The sequence below is a fragment of the Pinus tabuliformis genome, chromosome 4_2, assembly GCF_031772625.1.
Source record: "Pinus tabuliformis cultivar Carrire ecotype Pingquan chromosome 4_2, CPIR1, whole genome shotgun sequence".
NCBI classification, from domain to species: domain Eukaryota; kingdom Viridiplantae; phylum Streptophyta; class Pinopsida; order Pinales; family Pinaceae; genus Pinus; species Pinus tabuliformis.
Genome location: NC_142304.1, coordinates 741,477,036 through 741,492,688, shown reverse-complemented (window position 1 = coordinate 741,492,688; position 15,653 = coordinate 741,477,036).

Genomic DNA, 15,653 nt, shown 5'->3' with positions numbered 1-15,653 from the left:
CCTAGGCCGCCGAGGTGGGGGGGTTGGGATGCTTGGGGGGGTGGGTCGGTGAGGGATCCCATGCCATGCGGGGGGGGTTGGTGGGTCAGTGAGGGTGCCCCAGCAAAATGTTTTATTCATGATTTACTTTTTTACACTTAAATGTTAATGCATGTCCTTTTGGAATATGAGGGGTGGTGGGTGGGGCGATTGTTGATAAAAATTTATGATATTTTTTCATTGTTACTTTAAGTTAATACGTTTTTATTATTTACTGATTTATGTGTTTCTATTTTTAGGAAAATGGAATCAAAGATAATTTCAGTGAATCTTTCTGGACCAAAGACTCATAAAGGTGCATCTAAAAGAAACATTGGTGAACGAACTCCACCTAAGCTCATTACTACAAATATTTCAAGTGCCTCAAGTGATAAGAAGATTATTTCAGACTGGAAGAATTCGAAAGAGGTGAAATTTCCATCAATAATGTGGTATGTGAAAGAAAGAGAAAGCGCAAATATGAATATATATCTATATATCGATATACCGAATGATAATGGAATTTTTGAGGTGATGGGAACAGTCGTAGATATGTGTTTGGTACCGGACACTGAAGTTGTTTACGTACTTACAAAATCTCTGAAGTCAAATGAAAGGGTTAAATACCAACTACCATATTCATTGTATGACACGAGCGAGGTATCTACAAAGTTGTGTAGTCAAATCGTAAATGAGATGACAGAAAACATCGTAAGTATTATTATTTATATTTGTATTTTGTGTTTTTTAAAGTGTCTCACTATATTTTTTAACTTTGTTTTTTATTGACATATGATATTTTGTTTGGCAGAATTTCGTTGAAAGTTGTTCAATCAGGTTGGGAGGCATTCATTTCATTGAGAATGATATCATAAAAGTTGTCAGCAGTTTTTACTCAGTGTCAGAAGAAAATATGGAAAAAAGGCAAAATGAAGTAATTGATAATGCTACAAAACTACATCCAAAGAATCAGAAAAAAAGGTCTCTGGTGGATAAATCTAGCAAGGGTAAACAAGTTACTTTTGAGAACGATGAATTTGAAATTGATGATGAAACATATGTTGTCATTACTGAAGATGACATTCGAACTGAGAAGAGCCATAAAAATCCAAAAGTAACAATGCCCAAGAATAACTTTGGTGGGAATGTTATGACCAAGAAAATTAGAGTTGATGATTTTGAAGCAGTCATTACCAGCAGTCAAGAACCTAGTGAAACTTCAAAAGAAAGCAGAGAAATCATTACACCAGGAGCTGATTTAGAAGATGGCATTATCAAAACAAAACAAAATGTCATTCGAGAGAATTTTACAAAGAGAAACTTAATTGATGGTGGTCGCACATTTCAGCTTAATGTCAGGCAAACCTATAAAGCAAGTGAAGGACAATGTCAATATCAAGTTAGAAAGCCACATCATCTGCATGTTCACAACTTGAAGACATTGATGAGGTACAATCTATATTCTCATGTGGTTAGTTATGTGCTTCTTGTTGATCCACTTAAAGTTCCCAACAAAAAAGCATTTGATAAGTCAAAATGTTTTGAATACAATTATTATGTGCTTGGGGGGAACCATTCTGTAGAAGCTCAAAGACAATTGATGGAGGAATATCCTAATAACCCACATTTTGAAACAATGAAATGTATCATTTACGTTGGTTTATCTGATACAGAACCAAAGTTAGTGGCATGGGATCATAATTCAGATAATGAATATAGGATGTATATGACTTTCATCCAAAGGGTTAGATTTATTCATAGTGAATTTGAAGAAAAATGTGGTGGGGATAGGACAAAAGTTACTACAGAGTTTCGAAAGGAATGTTGTATGGAAATAGGATATCAAATTGAAGAGAAAACCAATTCAAAAGGTGGAAAGGGCAACAAACATAGTGATTTATTCAGAGGTGTTGATAACATTTTCCAATTGGCATTTAGAACTGGAGATGTTAGGAGGTTGATTGATGAGATTTTTGGCATGTGGGAAGACATTGCCATTAAAAACCAGAAGGTCAAAAAGTCTAAGCCATTCATATGTGGCAACAGTAAATTAGCTCCTGAAATGAAGCATCTTCAAGACGATATGACTATCACACCTTGGAGGGAAATGCAAGGAGTGAAAGATGAGAAAATTGTCAAAACAATATTATCTCGTGTGAGTTCAGGGGAATTATCATTGGAGGAAATGTCTGAAGAATTTCAAAAGTAAGTTTCTTGAAATATTTTTATCTATTTCTAGATTATAATTATATTTTATATAAAACATGTTGTTCTTGGTAGTATTTGTTATACATATCATTATATTAACTTTTTGTTACTTTATCTATGCAGTCACAAAGTTTACATGAAAATTCAAGAACAAATGGTTAGATTGTTGAATGAAGATAGTTGGGATGATGTCGTACGCAACTATCCAGATTCAAGTTCTACATCAACATTAAAATATTTTTATCTTGCATTTAAAAAGGTATCTTGATTTATACATTCATTTTTATTCACCTGTGTACTATTTTTAATTTATAACTTACACATATATTTGTTTATTTTTTAAAAGATGAGGAAGGATGATAATGGAGTGCCAGATAGTTTCAAAACCTTTATCGAAAAGATAAAGATCGAAAGACTGAGGAAGCAACGCATTAAGGATATTCAACTTGATCCAACTCTTAATCATCTCATTTGGAATGGGCTAGACACTATTCAATATCAAGTAATACAAGGCGACTGTGAAGACATTGCTAAACTCATACCTAAAAGGGATTATGCCCTAGTCATTGCAGATATTCCCCATGGTTTTAATATTCCAAACATTGACTATGATAGTGACCCTTATACTTATCAAGCTTTTAGTAAAGTGGTTGCGAGATTTGTAGAAGTCACGTCATCACCATTATGGAGATTTGTGACATTTCATTCAGACACACAATTGGCAATGATATTGTCAAGCTTCAAGGGGAAAACAAATTCAAGGATGCAGCTTACATGGTAAGAGGTTTAAAATGTATATTTGATTAATGTTGAAAAATTTATTTATGTACAAGTTAATTTAACTTTTACTATTTCATGTTACAGGGAAAAGTCAAATCTTCTTCACAATGAAGATCAACAATTTATAAATGATTGTGAGTTCATTCACATTGATAGTTGGGAAAAATATGATAGCCATATGTCTATGATTTTTAATCGGGTATACAGAAAGAGTCATAGCCAAATATTGAGTTATGATGCTATTGTCAGAAAACTAACGTATGAAGACAAAGAAGCAAAAGGAGAGATAGTTAACATTTATCAAAAACCACAGTTATTGATTAACTATCTTATAGACATTTGTTCAAATGAAAGAGATTGGGTTTTGGATTTATTTTCTGGCTCAGGTAAGTTTTATTATATGGAATTGAATTTCAATATGTTATTTTTTTAATTAATATGTCATTGTACTAATTTAGTTCATTATTTCTTTTGTGCTTGAAAATTAGGTACAACACTAGCATGTTGCCTTCAAAAAGGAAGAAATTGCATTGCAATTGAAAAAGATCCAGTACAGTGCAATTTCATTCAGCAAAGAATTAATGCTCTTCAATTTCTTCCAGATGCAATGCAAGAAATTGTGTTGAAGAAAGGGGACTTTAGTGAATCACGTGTGGCAAAAAAGGAAAAGGAACCCCAACGACCATTACATGGAATGTTTGGAAAGACATACATTGGGAGTTTCGCAGACATCAAAGACCCATTAGAAGAGAAAAATGAGCAAAATGAAACAGAAAATATTGTGGAAGAGGACAATGATGAAACTCTAGAGGACGAAGAGTTTGGAATACGTGACATTGTTGATTAAATTTAAGTTATGCTTGTAAATCAAGCTTTGCAATGTTTTGACTTTGACATTTTATGAGAAGAATAAACACTCAATTAGGGTTGTTATACGTTCAATATTGGTAATATGTGATTTTTCCATTGATTTTTAAGTTAATCATTATTTTTTGAAAAAAAAAAGTGATTTTTATTATTTTTTTGACATGAAATTCATAGAAAAAGCTATTATTTAACCATTTTTAGTTAAAATTATCGTATAAAAATTGTGATTTTGACATGTCAATTCTAACAAAAAATTATCAAAACGTGTAGTTTTTTAGTTATATTTATGTTAAAAATGGTTATTTATTATGTCCATTGTTAAAAAATATTGTTTTTTAGAAACAATTATTTCATGTCGATTGAAAAATTAATTAAGGATGTATAAATATGTAGAATATCGAAAAGTCTAAATATCGACCTTCTAATTTAAAAATTCAAAACAGTAAAAACCTCACGAAAAAAAATTTAAAATTATAATAAAAAACAAGAAAATGTGAAGAAAACGACCACTTCAAAAATTATCAAATTTACTAAATAATTATTTACATTTTATACATTAAAAAATTTAAAGCCAAAAAACAGGGCTTTTAAAAAAGGAGTGTGATGCAGTATGCTCACTTTTTAAAATCAGCATGAAAATCACTACCATTCTAAAACGTGATCTACATAAAAAAAACTAAAGTGCCAAAAACTATGCTCTAGAAAAAACATGTGCGTTCTGCATCACACATTTTCAAAATCAGGTCAATTTTTAGCTATCTCTACGAAGCCGGTAACAGTATCAGTTCCCGTTTCAAAGTTTACATTGTTTGTACGAAGACTAGATTGTTTTAGGAAAACCATTGAAGGTTGGTTGTTGAGATTTAAATGAACCAGTATGGTGTTTTAAATGGGGCCGATAATGTGAATTATTGATCTAAAATGTAGAAATTAGATCGTCCTCTCTCCTTTTCAAAAATGATTAAAATGATGCTTCATAGAAATTTGTTAATTAGTTGTTCATTACATATTTCTTCTTCAGAAATGAAATTATTTGTAAAGAACTTTAAACAAAATTTACGCAAATCAACAAGATAGAGAAAACCAATGTTGATGACGGAGTTCACCTGTCCTAGGCTACATCTCTGGGCCCTGCGGAAGAAGGCTAGGCCACTTCTATTTCAGTGAAAAGGAGGTATATTACATTTGCTGCTACAGTTGTGGCAATTTCCCCAGAATGGAAATGCTCTAGTGCAAAGAGCTCTTGCAACTTCACATGGAAATTCAACCAATGAATTTTTCAATTGCAGTAAAACAAACAAGTCTTAGAATGGAGACTTGGGCCTCTATTGAAATCAAGCAAACATCAGTAGAAACGAGGTTACAAATCAAACCTCTCTCAACTTGACATAAGAGTCAGCGTGTTTTTGTACTGAAATCTAGAATTTCGGCTGCTTTATTCACCAAAAGAACCGTGCTAGTGTCTTTGGAGCACCTTGAAACCTCTATCTAGGCTTTTTTATCACTCCATTTGGTTTTCGTATGACTCTAGAGATTCCAAAATAGACTAGATCGTTACTTCAAGCTTCTGGATGCCCTGATCTGGCGCAATGGTTCTCTACCTTCTACACTTAAATCTGAACTTCAACTCTTAAAATCGAAATGAGTCTGTTGCACTCCCTCTTCTTATGGTTGCTGCATTCCTTCCTTCCTATAATCCCTCAAAACTCTAATTTTGGAGCGTTTATTTTAACAAATTTCATTGCTGGCCAATGAGTCATCTCAATGTATTTACGTGCTTCTTAATATAGTATAAGAATACTATATTAATAGTTTGCACTTAATACAATTTTCGTAGACTTTGGAAAAGGTTCTAAAAGCGCAAACCTTTGAACCTGTTGTGCATGTAGCTGATGATCCGTGAAGTGGATATATGGATTTTAATCCCCATCACTTCTGGAAGACCAAATGGTCTTACCACATATATTTCATTACTCAGTACAAGTGGCATGTATGAAACAATTTAACCAAAATACATATCAATTTCAAGTTAGAAATAATGGAGAAATAGTTATGTGGTTGTAACGTACCTTCTTAGTTTAGGAGTTGTTCCTAGAATTTAGGAGGTTGTTTTCAACTACCTATTTTCTAGTCATGTATTTAATATGTAATATTCATTCATGTAATGTAGAGTGAATGAAAGAGAGAGAGTCTCCTCCTTGTTTGAGTGCAGTCTTCAGGTGATGTACACACCTGTGAGCTGCAACTCCTTCTGTTAATTCAAAGCTTGATTATTTTTATCTTGGTATGAGTGCTTAGGGTAGAGGTAGCCTTAAAAATATTTTTTTCGGGATGTATCATTAGTTGCACATCTGTAGTGGTAGGAGTACATGTAAAGGTATCTGTGTGATCAGGTGGAACTGCAGTAACACCTGGAGCGAAAAGGCGTCAGATGACTGATCATCTCTGAGCTGAAGGAAGGGTTGGAGCGAATTTTTTTTTGGAAGGTGTAGTAACTAGCTTGAGTTTTTAAGGAACAATCGTGCTAATTAGCACGGGTTTGAGGCTGATAAGTGCGCCAGAGAAATCAACGATGAAATTGGTGCGGATCTGTGGCTGTTAAGCGCCCCAATTTTCCTGCACATCATAAATTTTTATTTTCCGCAATTAATGCGGATTCAAAATTGATCAGAGCGCCAACCCTTTCTCTCTCTGAAAATCTGCAATCTTGTTGCAGATCGGAGTTACTCGGTGGAGGCACGTGAAGGTTTCTGCTCGGTGGCAGCAGATTTGATTTGCCCGGTGGTGGTGAATTGAGGATCCTTGATCAGCTCGGAGGTAGCAGATCGGATCTGTCCGGTGGTGGCGAGTTGAGGTTCTGTGATCCGCTCGGTGGTAACACATCGGACCTGCCCGGTGGTGGTGAATCAGAGCTCTGTGATCTGTTTAGTGGAAGAAGATCGATTTTTGCCCGGTGGTGGCGCAGTGCAACTCCTCGGTCTATCTGGTAGAAGCAGATCATTTTTCCCAGTGGTGGTGTGTTGGAGCTTGTTTGTTGATATGTTAGGTGGTAGTAGATCGGTTTTGCCCGGTGGTGGCATAGTGAAGTCCCTGATCTGCTTGGTGGCAGCAGATCGGACTTGCCCGGTGGTGGCACACTGAAGTTCCTAATCTGTTCATTGGTAGTAGATCGGACTTGCCCGGTGGTGGCCGATTAGAGTGTTCAGTTGCGCGAAAATGAACAACAGTTTGGAATCATACCTCCACGAGTCTGGCAAGCTCGATGGAATGAATTTTTCCAACTGGAAGTTCAAAATGCAAACCTTGCTGGAGAGTGCGAACGCATGGTCGATCGTCTTGGGAAATGAATAGAGATCCGGAAATACAACCCAAGAACAGGACTGGGATAAGAGAGAAACAAAGGCGAAAGTCATACTGAAGATGTCTGTCAAAGACAACATTATCCCCCATATCCAAGATTGCAAGTCGGCCGCGGATATTTGGAGCACAATCAAGGGTCTGTACGAGACACATAACACAAATCGTGTTCTGGCACTCAAGGGAAAATTGTTTGCATTAAAGATGGATGAGAATGAATCTGTTGGTGGATTCATGGCCAGAGTCAAGGATCTGAAAGACAAATTGGGATCCATTGGAGAAAAGGTATCAAACTCAGATCTGGTTACACTCACACTTAACAGGATGACCGATGAATATCAGAAATTCATCTCAGGGTTGTCAGTGAGGGAGAAAACCCCCCTCGTTTGATGAGCTGACAACGATTCTACTCCAGGAGGAGGAGCATCGACAGAATCTGAAAACTCAGAGCAATGACCTTGCTCTGATGGCGAAGAGGCGAAAGTACAGAGGAAAGCAGCATCAGCACCAGCACCAGCACCAACACCAGCAACCACAGCAGCAGCAACAGAAAGGGGCCAGCTCTTTTCAAAAGAGATCATTCAGAGGTATGTCTGATAATTATGTTAAGATATGTTTTTACTGTGGGAAGCCTGGTCACCAGATTAAAGAGTGTTATAAGGGGCAAGCAGAAAGGAGAAGTAAACAGAAGAAACATCATGGTTGTTTTGCTGAAGAAGAGGAGTACCACAACTATGATCTTTCGCTATTCACAGTCGACTGTGCACTTTCAACATCGAAAGGAGATGAGGACAATACATGGTATGTCGATTCTGGCGCATCCTCGCATATGACCGGTAAGAGAGAATGTTTTGAGTTTCTTGAAGAATCTGCATGTGGATCAAAAATTTATTTAGGTGATGACAGTGGGTGTGCGATCAAAGGTTGTGGGGATATTCCTGTGAAGCTACCTTGTGGCGACATCAAGCATCTCAAAAATGTTTTATATGTTCCAAGAATTAAAAAGAATTTGATCTCCGTCTCTATGATAACAGACCAGGCCATGCAAGTGAAATTCTTCAAGAATGGATGTGTCATTCAGGATAGCCAATTGGAGACAGTTGCAACAGGAGTAAGCGTGGGAATTTGTACAGATTGGATGCAAGGAGCATGCCACGACAAGCGATGGTTGCAGCAACATCAACAGTTAAAAATCTCTGGCATCAGAGATTTGGACATCTCAATCTACAAGATCTCATCTTACTTAAAAATAAAGGTATGGTCGATGGACTTTCTGATCCAGGTGGATATTGGTGGCCACCTGCCAAGTCCACCTAGACCCCCACCATTGTATTTCTCAGCATTTTCAGTTTCCTTAATTGTAGCACAACTTACTATTTTTAGCAGTTTTTCGGGTCCTGAACTTCCAGAGCCGTTTTGAGGCCCTAAACGACATTTTTTGGGAAATCTACCGCCAATGATTTTTCTGATAAAAATTGTCTTTTCCGTCGTAGTCCTCGGAGAGATCTTTCCAACGGGCTATCATGCACGTCAAACGGAGATAGTATGACCAATTCGCGACCCCGGGAAGTTGATGTACCAACTTACCCAAAAACGGGGCCCACAATTTGGCGTTTCATCTTCTAGGGTTAGGTTTTGGAATGTGAAGGGTTTTCTATTGTTTCTCAACAATAAATAGGCCTCCGAGCCTCATTGTAAGACAGTTCAGAGGCATGTAGCCATCACATCTCTTCTCAGAGATAAGCTACCATCGCCCTAGCTAGTTTATTTCAATTTCTGTTGTAAGCATATTTGAGTATTTTCCATTAATGAAATGAAGTATTATTTCCGCTGCATCTTTGTGTATATGGTTATCTTTGTAATTTGTTGCGTTCCTGTTTAAATCCGGATCAGTGGTATTAGAGCGGTCTGCTTTTTCTCTGTTTTTCTTTTGCATGTCCCCAACAAGGTCGGGATATAAGGAGTTAGGGCTTGAACTGGTGGAACCTTTGCAAGACGAGCCTCGCAAATCCCGACGGCCTCCCATGGCGGACGAGAAGAAAGACGAGGGGGCAAGAGATCCCATCAAAATCTTGCTCGAAGAAGCCCTCGAGCGACAACGGAACGCGATGATGGACAGTTTTGCCCAGATCCTTCAGCGGCTACCGAGAAGCAACGCATCGGCTTCCAGCAGCTACTTTGGAAACGCCACACCCTTTAAGGTACAAGTTAATTTTGAAATCCCCATATTCGAAGGTCAGATAGACGCAGATGCCGTAGATAAATGGTTAAATCTTCTAGAGGGTTATTTTTCTATTCATGAATTTTCGAGTCGGGAAAAGATTGTTTTTGCTCTCCTCAAAGCAGCCCCCCACGTCAAGGACTGGTGGGAAACCTACTGCGAGCAGAAGGATGAAAGTACTGGCTCACTATTTTCAGCCGCACCCACCTGGGATTCGTTCCGGGATGCTATCAAGGAGCAGTACTACCCTGTCGGGAGCTATGAGGATGAATACATAAAGTGGACCACACTACGGCAGGGAAGGGACCAAGACGTGTCGGAGTTCACCAATCGTTTCCATACCCTTCGCACAAAGTTGGGTATCAAGGATTCGGAGCAACATTTGATACTCAAATACCGTGGCTGCCTGCACAAGTACATCCAGGAAGAAATACAATTCCTAAACATCCCCTTGCTCGGCACAGCATACCGGTATGCCGTCAAGGTCGAGCAGAAGTTTAAACAAAAGAAGCGAGACTTTGGATCTGCGAATCCAAAGCAGGGGAAAGGTGCCCCTAAACCACAGAACAAAGGACAAATCCAAGGCGGGACAGCCCAAGACAACCAGCCGAAGCTGCAAGCAAAGAACAGCGCCGCGAAGCCGAGAAAGGACACTGGAAAATGGTGCGAGTTCCATAAGAGCTCCACTCACAACACAAGTGAGTGTCGGGCCAAGCAGTCACTCGTGGCTGAGCTAAAGGTTTCAGAATCAGATGCATGTTCCGACACGGAGTCAGAACCCGATAAGGGGTATGAAAAAGGGAAGCAGATCATTGATGCGGACCCCAGCGCCACTGTTGCTACCGCAAAGATCCAGAAAAATGAACCCGAAGATCCAGAGGAGGAGGAGCGTCTCTTCCACTCCGAGATGTGGGTAAAGGGCTCCCCGATACAGTTCATTGTTGATAGCGGGAGTCAAAAGAACCTCATTTTGGCAGAGGTCGTGAAGCGGTTGGGCTTACCGACCACATCACATCCACAACCATACACCATTGGGTGGCTTCACCAAGGACGAGATCTTCGCGTGAGCCAGCAGTGTCGCCTTCCATACAACATCAAGCCCTTCACGGATGAGGTATTGTGTGACATTGCTCCCCTTGAAGTTTGTGATGTATTACTAGGACAACCATACTTGTGGAAGCGACATGTTGTGTATGAATCGAGGCCCCGTGCAGTTATTATTACATTGGGAAATAAGTTGTTCAGGATACCAGAGGTAGCACCACCTGCCGCCCTCTCTTTGATTACTGCAAAACAATGCAGTAAGATCATTTCCAAAACCAGGAAATTTGTTTTCCTGATGATACGCCCTCAAGGAAAGAAGAAGACAGTGGCCGCGGCCTCCAAACGGGGCCCCTCTACCCGACAACTACAGATGGACAAGATTGTGGAGGAGTACGAGGACATCTTCACCTCCCCGGCAGGGGTTCCTCTGCACTGTCAAGTCAAGCACTCCATCGATCTGACCCCAGGTGCACCGCTACCCAATGGACCAATTTATCGGCGCTCTGTTCTGGAGAACGATGAAATCAAGAGGCAGATTCAGGAGCTCCTTCAGAAAGGTCACATCCGTCCGAGTTCATCGCCCTGTGGGAGCTCGATCGTGTTGGTACAGAAGAAGGATGGGATGTGGAGACTCTGTATTGATTATCGGGCGCTGAACAAGATCACTGTCCGTAATAGGTACCCGATCCCACGGATTGATGACCTCCTAGACCAACTAAAGGGGGCGAAATATTTCAGCAAGATCGATCTGAAGTCAGGATATCACCAGGTACCAATCAAACCCTCAGATGTGTGGAAGACTGCCTTCAAATCCAAGGAGGGCCTCTTCGAATGGTTGGTCATGCCTTTCGGATTGACGAATGCTCCTGCAACCTTTATGAGGCTAATGGACGACATCTTGCGGCCATTCACCAACTCCTTTGTAGTAGTATACTTGGATGACATTATGATCTTCAGCCAGAGTTGGGAAGAGCACCTCCACCACATCCGACAGGTTCTCCAAACACTGCGGCAACACAAGCTATGTGCCAATTTGGAGAAATGCACTTTTGGCATGACCGAGGTTCAGTATCTGGGATACATCATTGATGAACAGGGGGTGCATGTCGATCCAACCAAGGTCCAAGTCATTCGGGATTGGCCCTCTCCAACCACTCTAACAGAGCTACGCAGCTTTCTAGGTCTTGCCAACTTCTACCGCAGGTTTGTGTTGGGGTTTTCTCATATTTCTTGGCCCTTGAGTCAAGTCACCAAGGGCGGGGCGAAAGCAAAATTCTTTTGGTCTGAATCTCAACAGAAGGCATTCAGGGAGTTGAAGGATCGCCTCTGCACGGCACCAGTGCTCGCGTTACCAGATTTACAACAACCATTTGAGGTCGAGACAGATGCCTCTGACAGGTTGCAGATTTTCACCTCCAGGATGCCCTATTATGCCACCTCGATCACCTTTGTGTTCCTTCAAGCGAGCGTGCCAAGATGATTTGGGAAGCACACTACAGTCGGGCAGCTGGGCATTTCGGGGTCGAGAAAACAGTGGCAGTACTACAAAATTATTTCTATTGGCCGAATCTTCGACAGGATGTTGGGAAGTACATCCGATCATGTACTGCCTGTGCCATTGCCAAACCGACCATTAAGAAGCAAGGCCTCTACACCCCGTTGCCTACCCCTAGTCGACCTTGGGAATCCATCTCCATGGATTACATGTCAGGCCTTCCTTCCACTAAGCATGGAAATGACTGTGTTTTTGTGGTCGTCGACAGGTTCTCAAAGATGGCCATTATGATAGCCTGCAAGAAGAATATCACAGCAGAAGCCACTGCTAAACTCTTCTTTCAACGAGTGTGGGTGCACTTTGGGATCCCACAGTCTATCATCTCAGATCGGGACAGTCGGTTTCTCAGCACATTTTGGTCCAGTCTCTGGTCAATGATGGACACCAAACTCACGAAGTCCACAGCCTTCCATCCTCAAACTGATGGCCAGACAGAGGTTGTCAATAGGATGATTGTGCACATTCTGCGCATGTATAACTCAAAGTATCCACGCACATGGGACGAGAGCCTCCCCTATGTTCAACATAGCTACAACCGAGCTCTTCACAGCTCCACTGGCCATAGCCCTTTTCAGGTGGGTTTGGGATTCCAGCCACTATGCCCCATTGATGTGGCCATGCCACTTGCAGCTACTCACATGAATTCAGCTCATGTCCAGTCTGAAACAGATAAGGCCACCAGCTTCATTGAGCGCATCCAACATATTCGCCAGCAGGTCCATGAAATTCTTGAGAAATCAAATGCCAAGTACAAGCAACGACATGATCAACATCGGGTGCCACGCAAGTTTCAGGTGGGCGACAAAGTCTGGTTGCATTTGCAAAAGGAACGCCTTTCTGGAGCCTATCGGAAATTGAGACCACTCCGATATGGCCCTTACACCATTACTAAGGCTATGGGAGACAATGCATTTGAGCTCAGCATTCCCCCATTCCTTGGCCTGCACCCAGTGTTCAATGTGGACCGCCTTCGGCCATACTTTCCACCATTGCTAGACACATCCGACATTGCAGAACAGCTCAAACCCACATAATTAAATCCAGATTGCATGGAACAAGCTGCAAGTGATCGGATCATGGACACACAGATCAAGAACACTCGCCAACAGAATATCCAACTGTATCGAGTTGTCAAAGCAGGCCAACTCCTTCAGCAGGGCAAGTGGCTCACCAGGGAACAAGTTCAGCAGAAGTTTCCTCATCTCATGGAGGATCTCAACGCAATGGGGACCATTGCTTCCTAAGGGGGGAGGAATGATCCAGGTGGATATTGGTGGCCACCTGCCAAGTCCACCTGGACCCCCACCATTGTCTTTCTCAACATTTTCAGTTTCCTTAATTGTAGCACAACTTACTATTTTTAGCAGTTTTTCGGGTCCTAAACTTCCAGAGCCGTTTTGAGGCCCTAAACGACGTTTTTTGGGAAATCTACCGCGAGCGATTTTTCTGATAAAAATCGTCTTTTTGGTCGTAGTCCTTGGAGATATCTTTCCAACGGGCTATCATGCACGTCAAACGGAGATAGTATGACCAATTCGCGACCCCGGGAAGTTGATGTACCAACTTACCCAAAAACGGGGCCCACAATTTGGCGTTTCATATTCTAGGGTTAGGTTTTGGAATGTGAAGGGTTTTCTATTGTTTCTCAACAATAAATAGGCCTTCGAGCCTCATTGTAAGACAGTTCAGAGGCATGTAGCCATCACATCTCTTCTCAGAGATAAGCTACCATCGCCCTAGCTAGTTTATTTCCATTTCTGTTGTAAGCATATTTGAGTATTTTCCATTAATGAAATGAAGTATTATTTCCGCTGCATCTTTGTGTATATGGTTATCTCTGTAATTTGTTGCATTCCTGTTTAAATCCGGATCACTTCCTGCTTTACATAATATCAAACTGGAATGTGATGGATGTGCACTAGGGAAGATGCATAGAGATGAATTCCCTTTGCATGTTAACAGAAAAGAAAGAGACATCCTAGAACTAGTGCATACAGATATTTGTGGACCTATGCAAACTAGGTCTTTAGGAGGTGCATACTACTTTCTATTGTTTATAGATGATTGCACTAGGTTCTCTTGGGTGTATTTTTTAAGCAAAAAGAGTCAGGATTTTCGTTATTTTAAAGAATTCAAATCTATGATAGAGAACCAAACAAGAAAGAAGATAAATATTCTCCACTCGGACCAAGGGGGGGAATACAGGTTAGGTGAGTTCATGAACTTCTGCAAGCAACATGGGATTATACAGCAATTCACAGTGCCACACACTCCACAGCAGAATGGAGTAGCAGAACGCAAGAATAAGACCCTTGTGGAGTGTGCGAGAAGTATGCTTCAAGGTAAGGGTATTTCTAATGGTCTTTGGGCAGAAGCCATTAATACTGCTGTTTATTTAAAGAATAGGAGTCCCACCAAATTTCTAGGCTTCAAAACCCCCTTTGAAGCATTGTTTGGACTCAAACCAACAGTAGGTCATTTAAGAATATTTGGATCTAAAGCTTTTGCTCATATACCGAAAGTAGATAGGAAAAATCTAGACCCCAAAGCCTTGAAATGTATATTTGTAGGATATGGCACAGAGTATAAGGCATACAAGTTATATAATCATGTGACTCATAAAGTGTTTGCGAGCAGAGATGTCATTTTTCATGAGAAAACAGAAGATGGAAAGGAAGACTCTAACAATGACAGCCACATTCCATTCTTGATAGAACTGAACAGTGAAGAAGAAGAAGAGCAGGAGTAGGAGCAGGAGCAGAAACAGGAAGAAGTAGCAGCAGATAGTGTAATAAGTGATGATGCAGGCCCGGACAGTGCTGAAACAGATAGAGTTGAGGTAAGTCCTTTACCTAGAAGATCAGGTAGGAAGACTAGACTACCTGCAAAATTCAGAGACTATGCTTTAATGTCCAAAATTTCAAATATTGTAGAACCCTCAGACTATGAAGAAGCAAGTAAATCAGATGAATGGAGGACTGCGATGCATGAAGAAATGGAATCAATATATAGAACCCATACTTGGGACTTAGTTGAGTTGCCAGAAGGAAAAACCCCTATAGGATGTAAGTGGCTGTATAAACCTAAGATAAATGTAGATGGGAGTGTAGAAAAATTCAAAGCTAGACTGGTAGCAAAGGGTTATTTACAGCAAGAAGGAATTGATTTTGATGACACCTTTGCCCCTGTGGCTAAACTTAATACAATTAGAATGCTAATCTCTTTAGCAACAAAATATAAATGGAAGCTACACCAGTTAGATGTTAAATCTACATTTCTGAATGGAGAATTAAAGGAAGAAATATATTTGGTACAACCTCCTGGTTTTGTGAAAAAGGGGCAGGAGCATTTAGTGTGTAAGTTGCATAAGGCACTTTATGGATTGAAACAAGCACCCAGGTCATGGTATGATAAAATTGATTCATTTTTTATTCAGCATAGCTTTCATATGAGCCTCAACGATCCAAACCTGTATACCAAGATAAATAAATAGAGACAAATCATTTTGATTTCTTTGTATGTGGATGACATGATAATAACAGGGAATGCAAATAATTTGATCAAAGAAATCAAGCAGCAAATGTCACAGGTATTTGAAGTGAA